The sequence below is a fragment of the Pan troglodytes genome, chromosome 4 (assembly GCF_028858775.2).
Source record: "Pan troglodytes isolate AG18354 chromosome 4, NHGRI_mPanTro3-v2.0_pri, whole genome shotgun sequence".
Classification (NCBI taxonomy): Eukaryota; Metazoa; Chordata; class Mammalia; order Primates; family Hominidae; genus Pan; species Pan troglodytes.
Window position 1 is genome coordinate 675,527 of NC_072402.2, and position 26,979 is coordinate 702,505.

A 26,979-nucleotide genomic window follows, 5' to 3' on the forward strand; every position below is an offset into this window, starting at 1 on the left:
AAGAATGTAAGAATTGACTTTGCCACCTACTGCCTGAGTGACTTTGCGCAAGATCCCAAATCCCTATGTATCTCGATTTTGTTATCTAAAAGATCACATGATGGAGGATGTAAGCAAGTAACACAGCCAAGACCCAGTTTACAGTGTCTAGTACCTAACAGACTCTTGACACGTTTCACTTGCCCTTGAGTCAATCTTTCCATGTCACTGAATATTCTTCCACAACACGATTTTAATGGATATAGTCGTCCATTGTTTAAATGTACCATTATTGACCAATGTAAAAATGTTCTTTTACCTCAAATTTTTATATGTAAAACAAAAACATGTTTGAGGACTAAACCCACACTGTAGTATAAATTAAACTGGATGTAGGCCAGGCATGGTGAGTCACACCTATAGTCCCAGCACTTTGGGAAACCAAGACAGGAGGATGGCTTGAAGCCAGGAGCTCAAGAGCAGCCTGGGCAATACAGCAAGACCTCATCTCTACAAAAAAATAAGAAAAATTAGCTGGCCATGGTGGCGTGCACCTGTAGTCCCAGCTTCTTGGGAGGCTGAGGTGGGAGGATCCACGGAGCCCAGGAGTTTAAGGCTGCAGTGAGCTTGGATAACGACTGCACTCCAGCCTGGATGACAGAATAAGAACGTGTTTCAAAAAAGAAAAAAGAAAAAAAAAACCTAAAAACTAAAAACTTGATGTAGTTTGCTAATAACTAAACAGCAAATTAATTGTAACATGCTTACATATCAACGATGTCTTTCTTCTTTAATCATAAACCTGCTCACTAAGAAGCTGCTGAAATCCATGGTAGTGACAGGTACATGTCTGCATCCTTGTCCTGACCTGCATCTTCTTTGATTGTCCCCATCTGTGTCTCCGACTGGCACTGCAGAACCAGCTTGCTACCTGATCAATGTTGTACTGAACCGGACTGCTAACTGATCAATGTTGTTGAGCTCACTGCACAAAGCTGTGCTTACAAGGTAGATTTCTGCCTGGAATAGCCATACTTACACTGTTTATATTCCTTACTCCTGACCCATCCAACGCAGCACAAGTTCTATTTATTGCCATAGAAACATAGGTCATTTGGAAACACCTCCTTCATTTCTATGGAATGTTCAAACATTTCTGACATTTTGGACTCTGTTCTAGCCTCTTGTTAAATATATCCAGAAAAGAGACAAAGCTTTATGGGGGGGCTATATGCACACATATGCTATAGAATAAGCTATCTAAATGCTTAAAAATACTTTCCATCTGGCACCGCACCTTAATAGGTAGACAGAAATTAAGTATGTGTATATCTATCTGTATAGATACGTATAAATATATATCCCCAAAACAAAAACTCATTCTCTTACTTATACATAGGTAGAATATAGGTGAATATACATATACATTTATAGGTAGAACAAAAAAACCCTCAGCCTCTTTAGGGCCATGTGTTTTCTCTGAGTAATTGTCACAATTAATTAAAATACATGTGTATGCCTTTTTAGATAAATTCCATCAGACCAGTTTCTGTCTGGTTGGAAAATAATAACTGCCTATTTGCTAAGTGCCCCTGCCCCCATACTATGTTCCAGTGAACTAAAGACCTCTGGCAATCATAGATTTACATACAGCTCAGCAAGATTAAACAATTTATTGTTATTTATGACATCCAAGCTGGATCTTCTGTATTATATTCCACATTAGCATCTATCACTTTACATTTGGGAGATCCTGTCCAAAAAAAGATTATGCCTCCTAACCAAACATTCAGCAGGGCTGCAGGAACAGGCCCCCTGAACAAACATCCTGCCAAAGTACTTTAAAGCACTGTGAGCTCCCACAGCTGTGCATTTTCAGACGACTCAGCAGATTAGCGTGGAGTCTCTTAGCCTCTGCTTGGTCTGTTCCTTTCAGTGATCTCTCACATGGCCCAGTCCATTCGGTTTGAAAATCCTCATGAAATGAGCAGATTAAGATCTGGCTTCAGTAGAGGGCCATGGGGTGGGCATAGAGGGGAGAAGGTTTGCTCTTAACACAGCCTGAGCCTCAGAAAGGTTTCACATGGAAAAGCATGGCACTGACTCAGCTCATGCTTAACAGGAAATAACGCACAGACCACACCAAAAAAGCCCTTTATGTTGTGTGAAAGTCTATGCCGGAGCAGCTGCTGCCACCTCATATACTGTGATAGAGTGTGCATGTGTGTGTTTGTGTGTGCATGAGTGTGAGTACGCACACAAATGTGTGCTGGGAGGGGGAGGAGATCACACCTTCAACAGTCGCCACCTCAGCCTTAGCTAGCAGCATGGAGAAATGCCAAAAGTCAAGAGGAAGCTGCACCAAAGCAACTGTGATCACCACATCAGCAGGGGCTTTGTGGTTAGTAAAGCTACTGGGACTGAAAAACACACATGATCTCGTCCTTCTTTTATTTTAATCAGAGCAAAATATTTTTATAATAATTGTGTTATATGAATAAATAATTCATAATGCTGTAACCCATTATCACATTCAATCCTCCCAACAACCCTAGAAGATATGTAGACAAGTATTATTACTTTCCCTATTTTTATAAATGAGGAAATAAACCCCAGGAGGCTAGGCAACTTCCCCACGGTCATAGAAGTTGCAAACAGTAGTATCATGATTCAAATCCAAAGCTTCTCCTTTTGTCTTTATCATTTTAATTTTGAAGGTAATGCATATGCATGTATGATCTTTTAAATCCAGAGATGTATATGGAATAGATAGGAAAAGGGACTCTCCTTCCCCATTATACAGCCCCTCCACCCAAGCTATATACACTGTTGACTAGAGTATGTCCTTTCAATCCTATTTTCTATGCCTACATTATATACAGAAAAGCAGGATTACGTTACACACAATATTCCAGTCATTGCTGTTTTTCACCAACAAGTTATCATTCACATCTTTTTCATACTATATATAAATTTATATCCTTTATTTTAGTGGTGTATATTGTGCAGTTGTGTCATAAATTATGTACCTGTTCTCTGTTGAACATATAGATTTTTTCTGAGTTTTTCCTTAGCAAAATGCTGCAGTGAGTACCCTTGTACATAGATGTTTGTACATTTGTTCTAGAAAAATCTGCAGTAAAGATTCTTAGATTAAGAGATTCCCAGGTTATTAGAAAACTACTCTATTAATTTAGATATATACTTCCAAATTGCCTGACCAAAAAGTTATGTCAATTTGACTTCTATGAACAGTATACAAACATGACAATTTTCCATCACCTACACCAACTCTGAGTAATTTCATCTTTTTTATAAGTTGATGGATTGTTTTAATTTATATTTCTCTGGTTATTAATAAGGTTGGCCACCTGTTCATTTGTTATTATTGATGATATTTGTATTGAATTGTTTGAATTTTCTTGATTTGGAAAACCTTTTTACATGTCATAGATATTAAATATTTGTTTTAAAACTCTCCTTCCAGTATTTTGTATGTGTTTGGTCAAGTAGAATAAACTCTTGTCCTCTGATTTCAGATTCCTTTCTCTTTCCATTAGAAATCCCTAAATGTAAAACTACATATTGATAGCTAAAAACCAGGATGTTTACTAGAGAAAAAGAATACAAAGGCAATAACTAAATATTATATTTATATAAAATACCTACTAGTACAAACTTAAAAAGAGAAAGTAAAAGTCAAACGCTTCTATGACTTCAGACTAAGAAAAAGAACTTTTAAGGTTGAATGTTCCTGAAATTTTTCTTTTCGTACAACTACGGACATGACTTCAAAAGTTGATGTTTCTAAAAATGTAAGATATGAAAGATATTTGAAGACTCAGAGAAGGTGGATTTTCATTTTAACAAGTCACATATATATTCTAGATATCCTCTTATTCGTAACTAAGAGAGTCAAATCAGATGAAAGAATCTAAAAATTTCCCTTTGACTGTGTTAAGTAGAAGTAGTAGAGGCATATTGGCCAAATCTTGAGTGTTTGCAAATTGACTCTTAAGGCTATAGGCTGGCACAGGTCATTGAAGCCCTAGCTTTTTATCTTTAATTTTAAAATTCCCAAACAATTTATACTAATTTTTCTTGTCCATTATTTCCAAATAATCTTGTTTAAATGTTATTACAGTGCTTGCTCATGTTACTGTTGTCTAACAGAAGGGTATCCGGGGCCTTAAAACTGAGAGGGTTAGGATTAATGATTCCAATACCTATGCTTGGACATCTCCAAAAGTGGGTTCCAACTTCTTGTCCTCAAGTCTGTATAGAAACTAGCAAACTTCCAGAGTTCACAAAAGGCTCAAAGAGAACAGATGTTTTATAGAAAATTCTTAGAGCAAGTTTCACGCATAACGTTGCTGATGTGTGTCTGCCTTTTCAATAAACATCACTATGCTTTATCACAAGATTTAATAAAGCAGCTTAGTTTAAAATGCCATCTGGGTCTCTGGACACATTAAACAAAGCTTAAAATAACCACCCCAGCAACTGGGAGGACCCAGCTGTTCTCATAATCTGTCCCACTCCTTTTACTTCCCCATAAAAAGAGTGAATGAAGACCACAGACTAAAAGCATCCAGAATGAACTGACACAAACAGGGAGATAGATGGAGCCAAGGGCTCCTGTAAGTTTGCTATTGCTCACATAATAGATTTGCTAATTCCACAACCTGGGGATGGTGATTCAGAAAGGGAAGCAGAAAGAGGGAAGAGAGAATCATAGAAGGGCTCATTCAAGTTTTCTAATGTATCACAAACCTGTCCTCCCTAATGTCTGGATCATAGCAGCCCATTCCATTCACCTATTCTGTAGTGAACTCCAGTAGAAAATACAAAGCCATCACCACCCAGTTCTTTCTCCCTTCTAGAGATGAGATATTAGCCACCCCAGATTCTCAGATCCATTCCAGGAAAGAAGCCCTAGGTATTGAAGCACAGCTTTCCCTCCCTCCCTTCTTTCTTCCACCCCAAGATTTGTTCCCCAGATAGTTCTAGTAAATGCAAAACCAAGCATATTCTCATTCTTTAGAGCAACCAGCTTTTCATGGCCAACTGGAATCAAATACAACCTGCACAAACATCTATCTGGAGGACACTCCCAAGGCTCCTACTGAGCCAGCCTTCTGCATACCACTGCATTTCAGCTTCCTAGTTCAGAAGACACTGAGGCATTCTTGAATTCTGCAAGGTGCACTGTGTGTTAATATCATTGCTGCTCATCATGTGGCCAATAAAGGGCATGACTAGTCAACAAATAAATTTTCTCTTGGCTAAAACTTGCAACAAAACTGTAAGCTGTTTACCAAGGGGCCCACTACAGGTTATATTCAATATATACAGTCAAATCATAATTATCTGAGATATATTCAGTTGACCATACACCTTTATATTTCAGTAAAAGGTCTTTACATTTCCCAGTGCTATCGATGTTACAAAGTGCTTTCATATGCAGTGCTTCATCTGATTTCCAGGATAATTAAATGATCCTGTCATACCTGATTTTTAGATGAGGAAACAAGTGGTTTCTGGGTATTTCAAGAGGCTAATGCATCTGCCGTCCAACTTGTATGTGAAAACCAAAAACAAAATTCCAAGGCCCCTCAACCATCTGAATGGACTTTGACTCTTTTGGTCAATATATGGCAGAGCTAGGAAAAGAAGGTGAGTCTTCCAGCTGCTGATACAGGGTTTTTTCTGCCATACTCCATTACCTCCAAGGCTAAAGTCAAAAGAGGGTGTGGTTATCACATGAAAAAATCTGGTTTGGATTTCCCAAATGTGTATGTAGTATTTGGTGATTTACCTTAATTTAACCTACAGTTCTTTTGGGTTGTAACAGTCTGACTCCATTTTTGAAAACAAAACAAAATCGATTTTAAATGCTGAATTGTAGATCTTCGCTGTCCAGTATGGTAGCTACTAACCACTTATGGTTATTTGCATTTCTATTTTAATTAATTAAAATTAAGTAAAATGCAAAATTCAGTTCTTCAGTTGCTCTAGCCACATTTCAAGTGTTACAGTAGTCACATATGGCTAGTGGCTGGGACAATGCAGATTATAGAACAGTTCCATCATCAAAGAAACTTCTATTGAACAGTGCTATTATATAATGTCATCTCCAGAGAAAGAAGAGTTTAGAAAAAGTCAGAAACGGCCGGGCGCAGTGGCTCACACGTGTAATCCCAGCACTTTGGGAGGCCAAGGCAGGCAGATCCCTTGAGGTCAGGAGTTCAAGACCAGCCTGGCCGACATGGTGAAACCCCGTCTCTAGTAAAAATACAAAAAATTAGCTAGGCATGGTGGTGCATGACTGTAACCCCAGCTACTCAGGAGGCTGAGTTGGGAGAATCACTGGAACCCAGGAGGTGGAAGTTGTAGTGAGCCAAGATTGTGCCACTGCACTCTAGCCTGGGTGACAGAGCAAGACTCCATCTCAAAAAAAAAAAAAGAAAAGAAAAAGAAAAAGTCAGAAACATCTTGAGGCAGGCATAGTGCTGTCATCTGTCCAATATTGAAGATGATTTAAGAATAAGAAAGAAGAAGAGAACAAAGAAGAGAAAAAGAAGTTGCCTTAGGTGTACCTACCCAGAAAAGGACAAAGGCATTCTTGTAGTCATTGTGTTGTATTTTAGCTCTTAAACTTTTAAAGAGATTAGAATAATTTGACACATAGAAGATCTAAACCACTGAAGAGGCTCTGAAGCAGATAAAAGTAGAAAGAAAATAAAAAACTAATTAGTTACAAACTAAGCTTAACCGCAATTCGTTTAAACGATACTATTTACTCTTCACATGATTGGTTTTTCTTTTGCTTTATAGTATGACTAGTTTGTATCTTTAAAGGAGAATTAAAATATTTCTGGGAATTTTTAAAAGTAAGTTCACACAGCCACATAAAAACTACAGAAACAGATAAAACCTATCTTCTCATTTATTCCCTAATCCATTCAAATTAAATATAAAAATCCAAGCATCCACAGTGATATTCAAAAAAGCAAAAGTGAGACAAAACAAAATTCATTTGTCACCTGTGGAGGTAGTTAACTCACCTAATCTTCACTCCAAACACCAGTAATTTTTAAAAGACAGAAATAAACATATGTTCTGCCTTCCCGGAAGGAACTATGTTTCAGGGTAGCCAAATAACCCAGTTGTGAAGAATATGGTCTGCTTATAGAAAAATGCCAGCTAAAACATGTAGATAGAATTAGAGAATTAGAAATTCACCATTTTGAAACCCCTAATGAAATAATCAACTCAAGCAAGGATCATTAATAAATGCTAAAACAATCAAGTAACTATTGATACAGAATATAACTGAATATACACATGGTACAAAGTTCACGTCACAGACTACTGGCTTGACCCAAGGGGGAATATAGCAGAGGAGATAGGCAGTGATCACCCTAACCTTGCGATCATCTCACCATCACTAATGATGGGATGTGAATACACATTATTGCCTATGAAATAGTCTTTAAAAAAAGAAGTCGAACCTGAACCTAACTAAACCTTGCAATGGGCTGAACGTGTATGTCTTCCCAAAATTAATATGTTGACATCCTAACCCCAAAGGTGCTGGTATTAAAAGGTGGGGCCTTTAGGGGGTCATTAGATCATAAGGACAGAGCCTTCATGATTGGAATTAGTGCCCTTATAAAAGAGGCCCCAGAGAGCTAGCTAGTCTCTCCCACTATGTGAGGGCCCAGCAAGAAGGCCAATCTATGAACCAGAAAGTTGGTCCTAACCAGATATCAAAACCGCATGCTCCTTGATCTTAAACTTGCTAGTCTCTAGAACTGTGAGAAATAAATTTCTGTTCTTTATAAGTCATCCAGTTTTTGGTATTTTGTAATAGCAGGCCTAAAAGCCTTTAGAACTAACTTCCAGTTAACCAGGAAAAAACAGAGTGAAAAGTTAAATGACACCATAAAAAGCAACCAGAAAATTCCAGAAGGGGAAATATTCTACAGGACAACTGACTAGTTTTTCAACAAGTCAATTTCACTAAATAAATACATAAACAAAAAGTAAGGGTATTTTCCAGGTTAAAAAAGTCTTGAGCTAAATAATCAAATGCAACGTGTGTCCCTTGATTAGAAGAAACTAATTTGAACAAACCAGCCACAAAAGATATTTCAGGGAGACCAAGCTGGAAGGATCACTTGAGGCCAGGAGTTTGAGACCAGCCTGGGCAACGTAGTAAGACCTCCATCTCTACAAAAACAACAAATTAGCTGGGCATGGTGGTGTGCACCTATAGTCCTAGCTACTCAGGAAGCTGAGGCAGGAAGATCACTTGAGCCCAGGAGTTTGAGGCTGCAATGAGCTATGATTGTTTCACTGCACTTCAGGCTGTGTGAAAGAGCAAGACTTTGTCTCAAAAAATAAAAGGACATTTCATAATAATTGAGGAAATCTGAATGTGGACTGGGTAATAAATGATATAAAAAAGCCATTTTTTATTTTGTTTGAAAAGATGATTTTGTAACTATACAGGAAAATGTTCTTATTTTTTAGAAATCTGTACTAAAGAACTTAGGGGTAAAATATCATTTTCTTTAATATACTTTCAAACACAAGCAAAAAATAATCATGACACAAATATAGCAAAATGTTTACAATCTATGTTCTATGTTTGCCTATGAGTGCCATTAATCTCATCTCTCTGCCTTTCTGAAAGTTTGAAAATTTCAAAGTTTTATAATAAATTTTTTTACATCCCATAATTTTATAATAAATTTTTTAAAGTTTGAAGCAAATCAACAACTATAGCTTCAAAAATATCCTGACCCACAATAAACATTGAACAGGGTATATTTCTCCCATTTCCTAAAAAAGTTGGCCCAGGAAGGAGTATGAGAGCTGCCATAGCTCTCCCAAGGCTCATTATTCTCCATCACTCCATGGGAAATCCCAAAATAAATTTTTTAAAAAGTTGTTTAAATTTATAATGTTTTTGATTCTATAATAATTTTATAATAAAATAATTTTAAAATGTTTTTGATTTTATATTTTTAATTTATAAAAATTTTTATACATGTTTATGTTTGAAATGTCTATTTCAAACTTTATGAGATATTAAAATATAAGTAATATAGTTCATCATTTTAGAAATGCCATGTTTTTCTTCTCCAGCAATTACATAATCAAAGAGTAACTGTAGTTTTTCCTAGAACATTGCTTTGTAGGCTGGGCATGGTGGTTCATGACACTTTAGGAGGCCAAGGCAGGCAGATCTCTTGAGATCAGGAGTTTGAGACTAGACTGGGCAACACAGAGAAACCCTATGAGTAGTAAAAACACAAAAATCAGCTGTGCGTAGTGGCGTGCACCTATAGCCCCAGCTACTCAGGAGGCTGAGGTGGGAAGATCACCTGAATCTGGGGAGGTCAAGGCTACAGTGAGCCAAGACTGTGCCACTGCACTCCAGCCTGGGCAACAAAGTGAGACCCTGTCTCAAAAAAAAAATGAAATTTAATTTAAAAAATGAAAATTGCTTTTTAAAATTAACTTTTTCCATCAAAACCAAGATTTTTCAGATATAGAGAATGCAGCCCACTGGTCAGATTTGTCAGTTCAAAAAGAATAAATTCTAGTTTTCTATTTTTCTAGCCTGCTTATGATTACCCAATAGGATATCAAAAAAGACCAAAGCCTTTGGGATCCAAGTTCAGTATTCCTGAGTCTAACTCAGGATGCCAAATCAGGAGACAAGCACATTCTCATCAATTTTCAATCACTCAAGACCAATTTTGCTTATAATTATCCAGTTCTTTTAGACCGCCTTTCTCCTGAAGCCAGCCTTATGGCTATTCACTTCACTTTAGCATAAGCCCCCAAGAAGGTGAACAAAATGAGGAAAAGATTGGTTAAAGTTGGCTGTTTGAAATTCTGAAACATGTCCACCATTCCCTTCACCCATGCCCATCCCTCTTAGAAGTAGTACTTTCAGATTATTTAAGAGTCGATGCTTCTATGTGGATTTTGTCATCTGTCCTTTATAACAGCTAGTAGGTTTAATTTGACTCTATTTTAAGCATATATTGACCTATGCTAATTATCTGTTAAAATAAATTCCACTCTTAGAGTTAATAAAGTGTGTTTGTCATGGAAGACCCATTGAAGTAAGAAGCTGAGGAGCCCTTATGGTAAAGTGGGACAAGAAATAATAAAACATAATAATTTTCCCATGCAAATCAACAACCGTAGCTTCAAAAATATCCTGACCCACAACAAGTATTGGACAGGCCATGTTTCTCTCACTCCCTAAAAAATTGGCTCGGGAAGGAGTATGAGAGCTCCCATAGCTCTCCCAAGGCTCATTATTCTCCATCACTCCACAGGAACAGCCTGTCAGAGAAGAGTGAAAGACCATTTGTCAACCTCTCTTCAACTCTCTGATTCTAGCCAAACTTCATCAATCCCAAGTGAGGAGCCAGAGAGAAATCAAACCCCATATATCCAGCATCATTGTCTACTGGAGTCAAAAATCACAATTCCACTACCCACCCCAACACCACTGGCCCTGCTTCTCCCAATTGCTTTTTATTGTGTTTTTTAAAAAATCCTCTTTCCCCATCCCTGCAACACCGAGAAGGAGGAATTATAGTAGATAAATATGAAGCATGGAGATCCTTTAAAAATGTTTTTAATAATAAATGAGAAAATGAAAAGGAGAGGGTTGGGAAGGAAGGAGGGAATTCAAATGCCAGGGAATTGTTCAGTTTCGCTTTTAAAGATGTTAACACTCATTTATACATCTGCAAGACACTCCCCTTAAAGAAAAGTTCTATGAGTGTGGGTCTGGTTGCATGAATAAGGATAAAATTACTTTTTTAGACGATGTTTCCCACATATCATTCAGAGACCCCTGAAATTAGGTATCCCTCTTGTAGATGTCCTTGAGTTGCTGCTGGACCTGGGAAAGAGGAAACTGGGATACGGGTCTATGCCAAAAGGTGCTTCTAGTTATAGGACAGAGAGGAAAGGGGCAGAGGGAGAAAAACCCGAAGTCTGAGAATCTGGATTGCAGAAGACTACCGAGGTCGTGGGAGAAGGGAGAGAAAACAAGGATGAAAAGCGAAAGGGGAAGAGGCATGAAATGTTGTCAAATGTCAAAAGGCATTTGGAGAGAAGTTGGGAATTGCATTAAGAAAACCACTGCAAATCTCATTTCAGACCATTTAGAGATATGCCCCCTGGGAACTGCGAGCTCAGGCTGTTTAGCATCAAACAAATGGATCCACTCCATCCCTACCCTAACTAAATAAAACATTCAGTAATTCCACTGGGTTAAAGAACCAAAATATTAAAAACCTTCAGGGCCTACTCTTGCCAAATATGTCAGGGATCGTGTGTGCGTGTGTGTGTGTGTGTGTGTGTGTGTGTGTGTATGTGTGTGTGTGTGTGTTCTGAGACACCACTACTGTTAAATAGGCAGAGCTAAGACTTAGGGGACTGGCAGATTATTGCAAAAAGGGCACGGGGCAGAGGGACTATGTTGTGAGCCTGCGAAAGAAGTTTGTGTGGGGACTGTGGGCAGTGAACGCGTTGGGAACAGTATGGAAAACTGGGAGCTGCCTTGGAATCTACAGGGCCGGGTAAGAGAATGTCCGAAAGAAAAATGAGCAGGTGCGGGATGTGTGCAGAGTCGGAGAAGAGTCCAGGGCGCCCGGAGTGGCTCCAGGAACGACGGACACCCCTCAAGGCTTTTGGGGGCGGTGGGTACTAATAGAACCCAGTGTCCGGGGTGCACCGGGGAGGCTGCGAGCGCGGCGGGAGTGGGGCGCTGGAGGGTGAGGACGCAGGAGTGAGGAAGCAAAGCCGGGGCCGGGCAGGGGCCTCCCAGCTGGGCCTGGAGGCAGCAGGGGGACAAGGACTAGGAGAGGGCATGGCAGCAGCGCGGCGGGAAGCGAGGGGCATCTGGACACTCACCCCGTTGGCCAGCGGCAATCAGCACCACGATCTCGATGGCCGTCCTGCTAAAGCACCTGCCGTCGCTGCCCACCACCGTGGTGCAGCCCCGGCGGTCGCGCAGGTCGATGGACGATAGAACGCTCTGGATGAATTTGGGCAGGTAGTTGCGCTGGCCCTCGAAGAGGCCGGTAGGTCGCCGCAGACCCCCGCCGCCGGCCGGCCGCCGGTCCTCGTAGGGCGCGGTGGGCACTGTCAGCACCGGGATGGGGCTCCCCTCCGTGGCGCCTCCTGGCCGGTCCTGCTGAGGCTCCCGGGGCCGGAGGGAATCTGCAGCCTGCGAGGGGCCTCCGCCAGCCTGGCCGCGCGCCGGGACTCCGCCTCGCGCCCGGGCCCCCTCTCCGGCAGGTCGGCACCCTGCGCCCGCCTGCCTGGGGACCGCCCGCCCCTCCTCTCCGCGCGGCTGCTCGCTGACTCCCTCGGCGGAGATTGCTTCTGCCTTCCTGTAAAGTTTTCTCCCGCCCACCTTCTCCGCGGCCAGACCGCCCGAGGTGCCCTCAGTTTCTCCCCAAGTTGGACTCACTTTCGGGGTGTCCCAAAAGCCTGATTCCAGGGCCTGCTAGCCCGACCCCGGTGACGCCTCCACCCGCGCCTGGCCCCAGCCTTCACCCGCGATCGCCGCCCTCCGGGGCACACCCTCCGCCAGAAAACAGCCGGCGGGCGGCGAGACTTTGGGCAGAGTCCGTGTTCCTCTCCGGCGCCAGGCCCGTCTCCCTGTCTCCCTGGGAGTGCGCAGCCTACACGCACCAGTTTCTCTTTAGAACAAGGACGGGGAGGGATTTGGGAGGGGGCTGAAACCTTTTGCCATCAGCAAACAGCCTCAGCCAAAAATAACCCTGGAAAGGCGAGCTAAGAATGGTTATCTCCTGCAAGCGCTGAAATCGGAGGCTGGGCGCTGCGTGTGGGGTGTGTGTGTGTGTGTGTGTGTGTGTGTGTGTGTGTGTGTGTACCCTCCCACCCCGACCATTTGTTGAAGGGAATCACCACTGTCAGACTTCAATCCAACAGGACCCATTCGAGCCATCCACACTTGCCCCAGCCTCCTCCAAAACAGCACACTTTCCGGTATGGACAATTCTTTTTTTTTTTTCCACTTGTTTGTTTGTTGTGGTGGTTGCAACAGCAGCAACACAGACACATATTTCCCTATTCTTCTCGCCCTTCTCACCCTCCCTACCCAGCTCCTGCCTTAGAAACAGGCTTGGCCTACACTGTATCTGTCCACACTGTCTGAACTCTTCCCTGAATTAATCGTTTTCAATAGGAGGGGGCTAAATCCCTTATTAATGCCCTACCAGGAGTGAATGAATAAAGCCAAGTTAAAGGGGAACTGGGTACCACATACTGTGCTAGTTTCCTTTGCATGTATCCTATCATTCTGCTGGAGCTAAATATTTTCTGCCTCCTCTCCATAAAACACACCCAAACTCCAAAACCAGGAAATTCTCCATAGAAAATAGGAGTGAAGAGAGAAAAGACTAACAGGATAAAACCCAAAGCAGGAAGAAAGTTCTGTCTCCCATTTCTCTCAAGGAATTTTTGGACCCACCAAGGCTACTGTCCTGAAATATCATGCTGCTTCTCCTTCCCCAAATATTGTCCACTTCCTGAGAGTGAGGCTGACTTGCCGCAGGCTTATAAAGTGTTTGGTCACAGTAAGACAACTGTGAGTAATAACACACATTGTATACTGTTTTGCAATTGATAAAAGGCTTTGCATCTGTTTTTTCTTTGGAGGCTGAAGAAAAGAAGAATGGTATTCACGCAGTTCCCATTTTACAGATGAAAACAAGAGGACTTTTTCTGTGAAGTCAAGAAAGTGGTTACAATGGTACTTTCCGCCTGTCCGAATTATGTATTGCCCCTCCCCTTTCTATTAATAACATTGAAGTGTGATGGGAAAACCAGTGAAGCCGTCAGTTGAAACCTGCTGGGACTTTTTAGCCATTCTCTTCAACATAAAGAATGGGTGTTTTTGGAGGGGGTGAGAGGAATGGGGAAATGTTGTCAAAGAGTACAATGTTTTAGTTGAGACGGGAAGAATACATTTTGTTGAGATCTACAGCACAGCATGGTGACTGTAGTTAACAATGAAGTATTGTGTATTTCAAAATTGCTAAGACAATAAATTTCAAATGTTCTCACCACAAAAAAGATAGGTTTTGAGGTGATGAATCTATTAATTCTCTGGATTTAATTATTCCACAATGTATACATATATCATAACATCACATTATACCTCCATAAATACATAGAATTTTAATTTGTCAATTAACATTTTTTTAAAAGAATAGTGTGGCCAGTCGGGGAGGTAGTTTTTTTTTTTTTTTCCTCTAGTCTCTACTCAGTCTCCAAGATCCCATTCCCCATAAAGTTCCTGTCACCCAGGTGGAGTGCAGTGGCACAATCATGGCTCACTGCACCCTCTCCCTCTTGGGCTCAAGCGATCCTCCCGCCTACAGGTACATACCACCACACCCAGCTAATTTTTGTAGTTTTTGTAGACATGGGGTTTCACCATGTTGCCTAGGCTGGTCTCGATCTCCTCAGCTCAATCAATCTGCCCACTTTAGCCTCCCACAGTGCTGGGATTACAGGTGGGAGCCACCAAGCCCAACCCATAAAGTTCCTAACTTTTTATCTCCCTGGGAGTGCACAGCCTACACACACCAGTTTCTCTTTAGAACATACTTAAGAGTCTTGGCTTAGCATCCAACAGACAGAACTTTAACACTTCTAGGGATCTGTGCACCTGTCTATGGTGTGGGGTTTTTAAGATCTCTTTCTAATGACACTTCATTTTGCAAAGCAGGACAGTTTCATTCCCAGAAGAGCAGGTATGGTAAATCCTTTGTTCCAGTAACGAAGACAATGATCCAAACCCTAAGCCTCAGAGAAGCCCAGAAACCCTCCAGGCCCCCATCTCTCTGCTCCTAGCACCTGCCTCTCTCTTGACATCAACATCATTCTCCCCTCTCACAGCCCAGCTCCTTCCACAGACCCAGGGATTAGGCACCAGCACCTCAGACTAGATTTTAGAGAATTACCATTCAAGAGGCAATCCTCTTCCCTTGGTTCCAATTTCAAGGTTCTCAAAGACTGGAACAGGGCTAGTTTGAGGCAATGTGCCCTACCACATAGCCAGAAAGAACCTTACAGTGAAAAGGAAAACAATTCTTCCAAAGTAAGGGGGTGCTGATCCCCAGAGGGAGGACAGATGGGCAACCAAACAGTAACCGGGCCACCACATGCTTCACACTCACTGATCAAGGATTTCTAAAACCACTTTTCTTTTCTCTGAATTTATATAGGACTTTGTATCACTCATAAAGGAATGTCTTATAGGCTGATAACACCTTTCTATTCATGCTTATACTTAACATTTAGGCTAGGATAATTTCCTAACCTCAGTGTCCTCACTATAAGATGGGAATTGTTATAATCCCTACCTCATAAATTGTTGGGAGGATTAAAATACTTAGTAAAGTGCCTGACTAATAGAAAGGCATTCAATAAATGTTAGCTATTCATGGTGTCATCATCATTATATTTACCATTATTACTAATCTTCTGTATTGCAAGAATTACAGTTTATATTTTTGTAGACCATCACTGTAGCTAAAGGGTCTTTGGGCCATAGGTGATATTCCATAAAGGTTGGTTAAATTGATCTGTGGTTTTTGACTATGGAAACTCAGAACTCCCTCAAAATGTACAAAACAGATTTACCTGCTAAATAAATCTCTTCAAAGCTGACCCCAGGTTTAATTGAATTAATTCCAATGAATTTGTCACAATGATGGAGAAAGGAAACTTAGAGGGCCCCACAGTTGTTTGCTGGTAAAATGAGAAGTTTGGATTAGATCAATGTTTCCCAAAATATTTTCCTCAGAATGTTAGTGCCCCTCGAATCCTACACAAAGCAAGAGTTTCATGACCAAGTAGCTTTTAAAACTCCTGTACACTCTACTCCCATTCTTCACAATGCACACTTTCATATTAAAAGTTCTGAGAGGTCCTCAAGAGAAGACATCACTTAACTTTTTTTTTTTTTTAAGACAGATTCTCACTCTGTCACCCAGGCTGGAGTACAGTGGCCACCACTCCTGGCCTAAAAGTTTTTTAACCTGGTGCTTCCCAATCTAAACTCACAGGGACCAGTTTTCTTAATGAAAGAGAATCAGACTAGCTTGTAACCATAGCTGGTGACACTCCCCTGCCCCATTCCTTGTATGTCCTCAGTGGACTAGGTCAGGAATAAATAAATTTTCCTGATTCTCAAGGGCTGGTCACTCCTTTGCACTGAGCTCAAAGCTTCTCTGTAGCATGGGTCACAATGAATGGTAGCCCTGATAGCCTAGAGTAGCCTTTCAGCCTTCTCTGAGCCTCTAAAGACTGAGGATCCTTGGCATGAAATAGGAGCAACTGATATACCCTTGCTTCCCCTGGGGACTCTCTTGCTCTCAAAAAGGCATCAGCCATCATCTCCATCTAGAGAATATACTAGCTGACTCAGCTCGACCAGCGTGTCCCAAGATGAGAATCTGGGTAAAATAAGTATTGAAACACTTCATTCCTTGTAGATTCACAAAACACATTAGCATATTAAAGACTATGAAGTTCTGCAGGAAAAAAAACCTATTTAACTTTAATCCAACATTGCCAAGTTTTATTTGACCATGGAAGATTTTTCCAAAACACTTACAAACAGATCAAGGACATTAATCTTTCATGAAACACTTTAGATCCCCAGGGTCCTCTCCAGCTACATCATTCTGTGATTTTCTTTTTTATTTATGATGCATTAAAAGATTAATCTCTATCAGACTTCCATTTAGAAATTCACCAGAATGTGCAAAGGCAGCAGGTAAAATTGCCGAAGGGTATTATAAAAATACCCTCCAGTGATTTTTGAAACTTAAACTGAAATATTTATATAACTATATATTTCAGTTTGTATATTATATATATATGTATATACACACATATATATTTGTGTATATATATTTGTGTATGTCCATCTATATCTATGTATATATGGCATTATATCCGTTTTACAGATGCGGAAACTGAGCTTTAGAGGGGGTGAGCAATTGGTCCAAAGCCACACAGCACACAGGTAGTCATTGATAAAGGTAAAAACAAGAGTTGAAGCCTGAGGTGTAAGGACACAGAGACAAGTACACAAATGTCTACAAGTTACACATATGACATGTGCCTTTAACATGAATTTCTTGAACATTCATTTAGAGGCCTTACAATGAAGACATCAGAGTGGCAGCAAGTTCTGTTGGAATCAGGGGATCGTGTTCTTCTATAATCCCCTGGCTGACAGGAAAGCACACTGATTTGGCCCATGGTAGTTATACACTCACATTGAGTCAGGGGCCACTTCTATGCACACAGGAGGTGCTAAAAATATGCTGTTGACTCATTGCCTCTAAGAGCAGAAGAAATGCCAAAAGTATAGGACAAGAGGCAGAAAAGCACACGGAAAAATGTCGTAGGGCAGTCCTCTAAGGAAGTGTTAGATCCCTTTGAAATCTGTCCAAACACTTTCTTGTGCTGGGGAAAGTCAATTACATATTTCAAGCAACCCCACATGTCATACGAGTATCTTGTACATGTTTGCGTACTCGTGTCTGTGAACTTACATCTCAGACTTCAACTTCTCGCTTCCCACCCTTATCAATGACTGCCTGCATGGCCTTGGGCAAGTTGCTTTCCCTCTTCAAAGCTCAGTTTCTGCATCTATAAAATGGACATAATGCTACCTACCTCATGGGGTCAGTGATCACATTTAAGGAGCTAATATGTGGAGATTGCTTACACAGTACCTGTCACATAATAAGGGTTTAATAAGTGTTTGATGTAATTGTTTTGATTATTACTACTATTACTAAAATAATAATTACTACAATAATAATGATTCTTATTCTCTATATTAGTATTATCTTTGAAAACGGGCATGGGTTATGTCTATGTAACACTTTTGGCACAATATCTAGCGTTATATCACACACAAATTAGAGAATTCATGTTATTAAGGATGAAAAAATATTTTTACTGACCCTTAAATTCTTCGTAAGTAACTGCAAAAGAAGCCATTATCCCAACACATGAAATAAAAAAAAAATTCAGTTCCTCTGGAGTTTGTTTTTGGAGGTAGCCACAGGATACCTAAATTTTTTTTTCTTTTCAGAGAGACCGAGGGGCTCACTAGGTTGACCAGGCTGGTCTTGAACTCCTGGCCTCAAGCCATCCTCCCACCTCAGCCTCCCAAAGTGCTGGGATTACATGCATGAGCCACCACATCCAGCCTACCTAAAATATTGAATGCTGTTAATAAATCTCCTGAGGCCAGCATAAGAAGGTGATGGGCAAAACTAATGCAGGTATGGTGTTCTGGCTTTTTCATGTATTGGGCCAAACTTTGAAAAGCACTTACTATTAATGGCTAACTTGCAAAATTTGTGATTTATTAAAAGCAGATATTAATTGTTTTACCTAAAAATAATAGGCCTCTGATCTGCCAAAGATGAAGATTTAATTTCTAGGTGTTCCCCACAATACCTAGAAACATCAGTGTAATCGATTATTAAACACTTTAGAACTATTCTCATCAAAGTTCTTTGTTATATAATACAGCAAAAGAAAAGTTTCTTTTCTAAAGGCTTCTCTATACCTTTTTTAATAGTTGAATTTCATTTCTGAAGGCTCCTTAAAAGAATAGAATTTAGATCTTTATTAAAGAGGAAATATATTTTCCATGTTTAATTTAAATTACATTCCATCAGTCATTTGCAATCTTAGCCTACACGGAATTTTTTTTTTTTTTTTGGTAGTTTTTATGTTTGGGCTTTAGGAGGGGATTCCCAATAATCTCTATATAAATATTTCTAATCTCTATATAAATATTTTAACATTTCAATGTAAATTAGTTTTTAAAGCTATTTTATCCATAAAAATAATGAATTTGCATGGCTGAGGGTGAAATAATGTGTTATCAGGACCCCTCAGTTTTGGGGGTTGTGAGTAGATCCCATCTTCATGTTCCTCCAGCCCAGCCCAAGCCTGGCTCAGGTCCTCCTCCCCCTTTTGTCAGGAACCACCATCCCCAGGGATTCTATGTGCCCTGCCTGACCAGTGTTCTCCATCAGAGTTTACCAATCTTTTGTTCATTCCCTCAGAGCACAGCTAAGCAAGAGTACACTAATTTGAAAATTAACTCAAGCAAATAGAGGAACAATATCCCCAACACATTGCATTTTAACATAGGGTTTCCTGGACACACTGTTTCAACCCAAGAGTTGGGCTAATAGTAGGAGTTCCATCTGCTAAAATATGGCTGTCAGCTTCAGAGGGAAATTCATGAACGTCTTCGTAGTTTGTTTTTACGTTTCACTTGGCACTGTTTCTAAAATTTCCTCTGAAGCCAAAAAATAAGTTATTTCCCAGCACACTGGTCACTTTTCATTTATCTTTGGATTGATTTTTCTAACTTGCAGTAGGAGCTAAATCGACCAGGGGGTTCTTATCTAACAGACAGCAGCAAAACTCTTTGTGTATCTGCGTTCCTTTCAACAAGTGTGACTTCCTCAATGGCATCATTCGTGAGCATAACACAGAGCTCAGCAATAACGTTTCTTCACTAACCCTACCAGGTACCCAACATAGGATGTTACTTCCTTTCACTGTTTTCCGACTCCTGGCAGATATTAATCATTGGGATTTGGGAACAAGGAAATAGAATTTCTGAGAATGCTTGGGAATTCCCAAATTCATATGATTTTCATAACACTTCACTTCCAAGTTTTTGAAAAATAATAAGTGACTATAATAACAAGCAAATAGTCGTTTTTTTCTGTAACAGGATTATATGAAAAGTTTTAGTAGTCTTCTGTTTTAAAAAGATATGATAACAAATGATGATTTATTATTATTATGAGCCAACATATTGTAACAAGATTATAAAATCCAATAGCATTAATAGAGAAAACATTAAAAAGAAATGAATATTATCACAAAATAAATGCTAAAGAAAAGTCCTTTAAAGATTGAAAGGTAACACCACAAATACTTAATGCTTTAATCATTGTTTACATGACATTGTTAAACAAGGCATCAATCATCCCCTCCAATACCATTTAAATAACATAACATTCTGATCTCCTGGCAAGATGAATAGCACTAGAAAGAAGCAACTGTCAAAATTGCCGATTTAAGGGCATATTTTGTTTCTAAAACTTGGCATTTCTTAGAAAACCTCTCATAGGATTTGTAAAACATATACTATGCCTATGAACACATTAATATTTATTTGCAGAAATGGTTCACTGTTAGCCGTGGACAAGGCCATGAACACACACTTGTAACACAGCAACAGATACAAGAAAGTCTGACTGAGGCTCCTTTACTGCTCCTGTCCTGTTCACCTTAACTTTCATCTCCACATGTCAGTGCTTCCTCATCTTGCTTGACTTGAAGTCAGTGCATTTCTTCAAGCCAGTAAGTTCTCTATACTGACTATTAAGCTGTAATTTTCACAGGAAAATTAGAATGTTCCTTCCCATTTTCCTAATTTCTCAACTGATTTTTCTCAGAATTCAGAATCCATAAATATTGAAATGCCAGGAGAGAATTTCCAAATGGAAATGCTATTCCCTTCGTCCATTTTCAGAAGAAACTGTAGCATAGTGTTATCCTTCTCTTCTCCAATTTTTTTTTTCCTGCAAACTTATGGTTATCACCTCTTTAAGTGCGTAGCTCACAATTGTGCCTCCCCTGCAAATGGTCCCAAAACAGTGAAGTGGGTCCTCTTTAGCTGTGTCTTTAGTACATAATCCTGCATTTCTGACCATATGCAGGGAGTGTGACCCAGGGAAGGATCCCTGACTCAATGGGATTTCTCTTGCTGTCTCTAGAATTTGAACACCGGAACCCAGACGTACAGAGGCTGGGAGCCATTGTGGTGTGCTATATTGATGACGGCAGCAGTGGGTGGTGTGGGGGCAGTTAATTGACAGCTACCTGTTGCTGATGTCCCAGGAACTGCCTGAACCTCCTCTTTCCCAGTCATAAGATATCTAAGATTCTGTAGTATTCTTCATTAAATCCTAGCATGGTTTAAGCTAACCAGAATTAGGATCTGTTGCTTTCAATCAACAGAACCTTAGCTAATACATTGTTATTTCCTGGTCTTTGTTCCTTTAATTTTCCAGGAAAAGAAGGGAAAATGGCTTACTGGTTTTAAAAAGAGACAAGGGACAACATACCATTTATGCAAAATTTAGAAGCACTCAAAGGAAACTCTGGAAAGTTCCTGAGACATATATAGGTAGGATCAGCATAAAACTTGAACAGTGTATCTAGATCATGGTTGCCATGGTTGCCTTGACACAATGAACATCTGTATCAAGATCATATTTTCTTGGTGGGACAGAGAGAAGCACAAGGCGGGACTCACATTTACAGTAATCCTTGTTTTCCAGGGACTATACAACCCAGTTTGTCCAGAGCTGTTCATCTTAAGTTTGTTATCCCACCATAATTATAAATAGAACCTCCTTTTTCTCTCAAGAATATCCCACTTTGGATGATAATTTCTGTGACTACCCATTAAGAATATTTAATAACTATAGAAAACTGCTTCTCTATATTTTTTGTATGTTTGAAACATTTTATAACAAAAATATCTTTTAAGTAATCACCTACACAGAATATAGCTGCCAAATGCTCCTACTCTGCTATTCTAACCATGAATCCCTCTGGGGCCCCTTCCTCCTATGGCACTTGTGAGGATGAAATGAAATAAACTCTATGAAGTGCCCAACAGTGACCAACACTGAATAAAATACAGCCACCATAGGCGGCCTTCCCTTATGTTCACCAAACTCCTGATAAGTTATTTGGTGATGTTTTAATATTAATATTTTATGTAGATTATACATTCATCTGATTCAAAATGCAAAAGGTACAAAAGCATATACAGTTAAAAGTTTCCCAACCCACTACCATTTATCTCCCTGGAGGCAACTGTTTCCAGATTTTTGAATATCTTTAAAGAATATCATATGTATGGAAAATAAAGATTATATATTTATATGCATCTGTGTATGCATTTTCCTATGAGAGGCTCACAAAGTCTCCTTGAAGAGATATCATTATTACAAATACCCCTCTATTTACAGTGGGGTTATATTCCAATAAACTTATGAAAATATTGTAAGCTGAAAATGCATTTAATACACTTAACCTACTAAACATCATAGCTTAGCTCGGCCTACCTTAAACACTCACATTAACCTACGGTTAGGCAAAATCATCTAACAGAAAGCCCATTTTATAATAAAGTGGGCTTTGAATATCTCATGTAATATAATGAATACTGTACTGAAAGTGGAAAACAGAATGGTTGTATGGGTACTCAAAGTACAGCTTCTGCTGAATGTGTATTGCTTTCAAACTATCTGAAAGTTGAAAAATCATAAGTCAAAATATTGTAAGTCAGGGATTGTTTGTACTTCCACTTTACATGATGAAATTGAGCCTTGAAAAGATTAAGCGACCCACCCAAGGTCACACTGGCAGTTAAATAGTGAAACTTGGATCCAAATTGTTCAGTCACTACATGTATTGTCTTGAAATTTGAAAAAGAGGAAGAGGAATTAAACTACTAAATTGAAGGAATATTTTAGGCATAGAAGAAGCAGATGCCTTCATGTCCAAGTGATTGTGAAAAGCCCACTTGCCCCAAAATATGTCTCCTGGTCATATGAAATTCCACCATTTCAGATTTTTACCTGGGGATTTAGAGTAATCTGCTGTTTTCCTAGAGCTCCCCTAAAATAGAAATAGAAATTTTGGAAGGCTAAATATATGCTAACATTGGAAAACTCATTTTCTCCCCTTCGTAAGGCAAGGTACTGAAGGAGGGCGCCCTACGGGCTGTGCAGGAACATCCTGGAGGCATGGGGAGAAGAAACTGAAAGGCAAGGTTGTATGGAACAATGAATACCGATCTCAGGATTCTCCCTTGAACCTGCCCTAACTTTGTTCAAATAGACTTAGCCACTGACCTGCTGTCAAAAGACCACAGCCAATCTGACTTGTTTTCAATATAATGATGAATATTGATTTGGTCCCTTCATCCAACATTCTCAGCTGGATCTTTTTTTGACCAAGGATATACATTACTAGGTGAGTACAGGCAGTTAATTCTTCCACACGGGACTTCGGAGTTTCTGAGTTAACCAGAATCACCTACCTTAACAACTGCCAGTTTATACCCCAAGTCCTGACCAGTGCCCCCTACCTGCTATGCCTCATGTTTTCAATATAGCATAAAATCAGAAATGAAAGATGAAACATCATAGCCAATATCACAGAAATACAAAGGATCCTAAGAAACTGCTAGGTATAATTACACACTAATTGGATCATCTAGAAGAAATGGATAAATTCCCAGACACATAAAACCTACCAAGATTGACTCATGAAGAAATTAAAAAATCTGAACAGACTAATAGCAAGCAAGGAGGTTGAATCAGTAAGAAAACGTCTCCTATCAATGAAAAACCCAAAACCAGATGGCTTCCCAGATTAATTCTACCAAATATTTTAAGAAGAACTAATACCAGTCCTTCTCAAACTCTTCCAAAAGCTGAAGTGGAGGGAATACTTCCAAACTCATCTTACAGGGCCAGCATTACCCTGATTCCAAAGCCAGACAAGAACACTACAAGAAAGGAAAATGACAGGCCAATATCCTTGATCTACATAGATGCAAAAATCCTCAACAAAATCCTAGCAAACCAAATTCAATAGCACATTGAAAGAATCATTCACCATGATCATGTCATGGGTCAACATAAGCAAATCAATACATATAATATACCATATTAGAAAAATAAAGGATAGAAACTATATGGCCATCTCAATAGATATAGAAAAAGCTTTTGACAAAATTCGAAACCCTTTCATGGTTAAAAAAAAAAAACACCCAACAGATCACGCATTGAGGGACTGTATCCCAACAAAATAAAGGCCATATATGACAAACCCACAGCTAACACCATAATCAGTGGTGAAAAGTTGAAACTTTTCCTCTACCATCAGGAACAAGACAAGGATGCCCACGGACACCACTTCTCAGGGTAATTAGGCAAAAGAAAGAAATAAAAGGCATCCTAATAGGAAAGGAAGAAGTGAAACTGTCTCTACTGACAGCGTGATCTTGTTATATATAGAAAACCCTACAAACTTCACTAAAAAAAGGTTAGAACTCAACACAAAGAAGGGAACAATAGACACTGGGGGACTCCAAAGGTGGGAGGGAAGGATGGTGGGAGCAAGGGTTGAAAAACTACCTATCGATTACTATGCTCACTGCTTGGGTGGTGGGATCATTAGAAGCCCAGACCTCAGCACCATGCAATATACCTGTGTAAGAAACCTGTACATCTACCCTCCTGACTCTAAAATGAAACATACAATATTTAAAAAACAAAAACAAATAAATAAAATTTGAAAACTGTTAGAACTGAACTGATAGGTGAAATCAGTAAAGTTGTAGGATACAAAATCAACATATAGAGCCTTGAACACAGCAACATCCAGCTGTCTGACACGAAAGTCTCAGGGGCAAGAAAACCTCTATATGAACTCAGAAACAATGAGCTAAGTTGTGTTTATGTCTGAAAGGATGTTAAGAACTGCATTCATGTTACATCAGAGCCAAAAGAAAGAACCAACAGGAAACCTGTACCCAACAAACAGAAATGACAAGATGAAGGGAAAGCAGAGGTAAGGGCTTACCTTAGAAAGGGCAAGTGATTAGCTCAATATGCAATACAGTGTTTGCTCCTGAGCCAAAAATTTGTACAATAATTTGGATATTACTTGCACAACCAGAAAAATCAGCCACTCATTAGGAAAATGTGTTTCTGTATAAGTCTTAGGACTCAGCTATCTATAATAACATGAAAAGACAATATTTTCATCCAAAATGAGTATTTTTGTTTGTCTTGGCTTGTTATTCTAACGTCAACAGCCTCTAAATAAACTGTTGAAGTACATGATATAACCACCTCTTTCTCCATCTTTCCCATTGCTCCCATAGGGTTTCAGTTGTGCAATTTCACCATTAGCAAAGCTTTTTGCTGAAATCTGGCTTTTCAAAGGGAGAGTATCCAGAAACAGAAGATGCTGATCTGGGTAGGCTCTTCCTAATAGAACTGCTGCTTCAGTTTAGCTTGAAAAAGCCCACACCCAGTTCCTAATGACAAACATCTGAACACCGGGTCTTCCCACGAGCAAGACCATGCTATGCCTCCTGCTCGCTCTGTTCTATAAGCAACCCACAGATTGCTCCCTGTGAAGAGGAGCCTGCCAGGGGAGCAGCATTCCACCAGACCCTGATTTAGCAAGATATTTCTGTATCATTCCCCCAACCAGCTGGAAGTCCTCCACTGCTCTTGTGTAAAAATCTAACTCATCTCGCTGAATTTCCTGATTTAAAAGTCTAATTCATTTCACCAAAAGTGTGACAGAAGGAAACCAAGTACACCATCTCTCTCTTACCAAACCAAAGCTATTGCATGTGCATTCTGGGGGAAAAAAATGGTCCAAATATGTTATGGAGGGGGTGCCAGCCCAGTGTCATCCTCTTACTATTGCCATAGGATCTTGGCTGATGGCATCAGAGGAAAAACAAGTTTATCGATTACTTTCAACCATGAAGCTCACTCCTCCATGAAAAATAAGTCACAAGTCCAATGTCTCTTATTAAAATAAGCACTGCAAAATATAAAGGAGTCACAGTTTTAAAATGGGACACACGTTCTCTAAGCGGTGAACCACGTTAGAGGTGCACTGTTTACATTGTATAAAGTTCCCTGGAGCCAGGGTTAGGAAGCGCATCTGTTCTTTGGTGTTCTGGGATGAAGGAGAAAGGAAAATGTGCTGCCAGAAGTGAGTGGGAAGGAGCCCATGAGATAAAGGAAGTAAATCCATTTGCTGATTGCAATAATAATGGTAATACACGAAGCTATACATACATACATACATACATACATGCAAACTTTCACATTTTTTTAAAAAAAGAACTTAAGGCTTCCACTCATGTAATCAGCCCTTATGAACTCTCCTGATTAGCTGCAAGGAAAATCTTCCTTTCTCCTTTTTCCTGCACCATCCTGGGCTCCCTTTTGACTTTTTTTTTTTTTTTTTTAACTTATAAACGATCAGCTCATATTCTGAAGTTTGTAGTCCCCTCCCGCCCCCTCTCTCTCTATACGGCTCATTTACATTGGCAGCTGTCGTGCTGCTGGGCATCCTCAAACCCACCAGTTTCCCTTTAATGTTTGAGCAGACAAACATGATCATGCACTAGGCATCACTGTGCCACTCAAAATGCTTTTTTGTTTTTTTTATTGCATCTGAGAGATATCTCAAGGTTGCAAACCTGGAGTCAGAATTGTCTCCATGTGTCTCAGTGGGAAGAGTATCGTGTGAAGAAACAAGTTGATTCTACTAATCAAAAGGAATTTTTTTTGATATCAGGTCATCCTCCGAATGAATTTATATTACCGAGTGGAGGGTCACATGAAGAAAATGGTCAAACAGCACCACCTACAGCAAGAGCGGAGAAGTGCAGCGGAGCCGGGCTGTGTCAGGAAACAAAAGCAAGCTGGGGCCTGGCTCAGCGCTCTCCCCTCTGCTCCTGTCTGCACGGAAAGATTAGGATGACAGTGGCAGGAAGCTTGTGCACCTAGTATGCATCACTTGAAGGGAACACACAGATTCCAGTAAACAGTTGGAAGGAAATGTTAATACCAGGCTCCGCTAAACAATATGAAATGACTCCTAGGTGAGACAAGCGACTTTCATGAAAGTTTCCTGATACCTGAAAAGACAGCCCAGGGGATCCTGCACTACATGTGGTGTATGTAAATTAAGCGGGTTTTTTTCCCCTTTGTAATCAAGGCTCATACACAAACAAAATCA

General features: G+C 39.9%; 1 protein-coding gene and 1 long non-coding RNA gene across 8 annotated transcripts in view; one reads left to right on the plus strand and one right to left on the minus strand.

Annotated features, from left to right (window-relative positions):
* LOC749983 (putative WAS protein family homolog 3) overlaps positions 1–26,979 on the minus strand; it is a 498,033-nt gene that overhangs the window by 439,359 nt on the left and 31,695 nt on the right. The window lies entirely within an intron of this gene.
* LOC129144074 (uncharacterized) lies at positions 11,394–14,146 on the plus strand. The gene is made up of 3 exons (XR_010156848.1): positions 11,394–11,600; positions 12,982–13,038; positions 13,711–14,146. It is a non-coding gene; the product is annotated as an uncharacterized LOC129144074 (long non-coding RNA).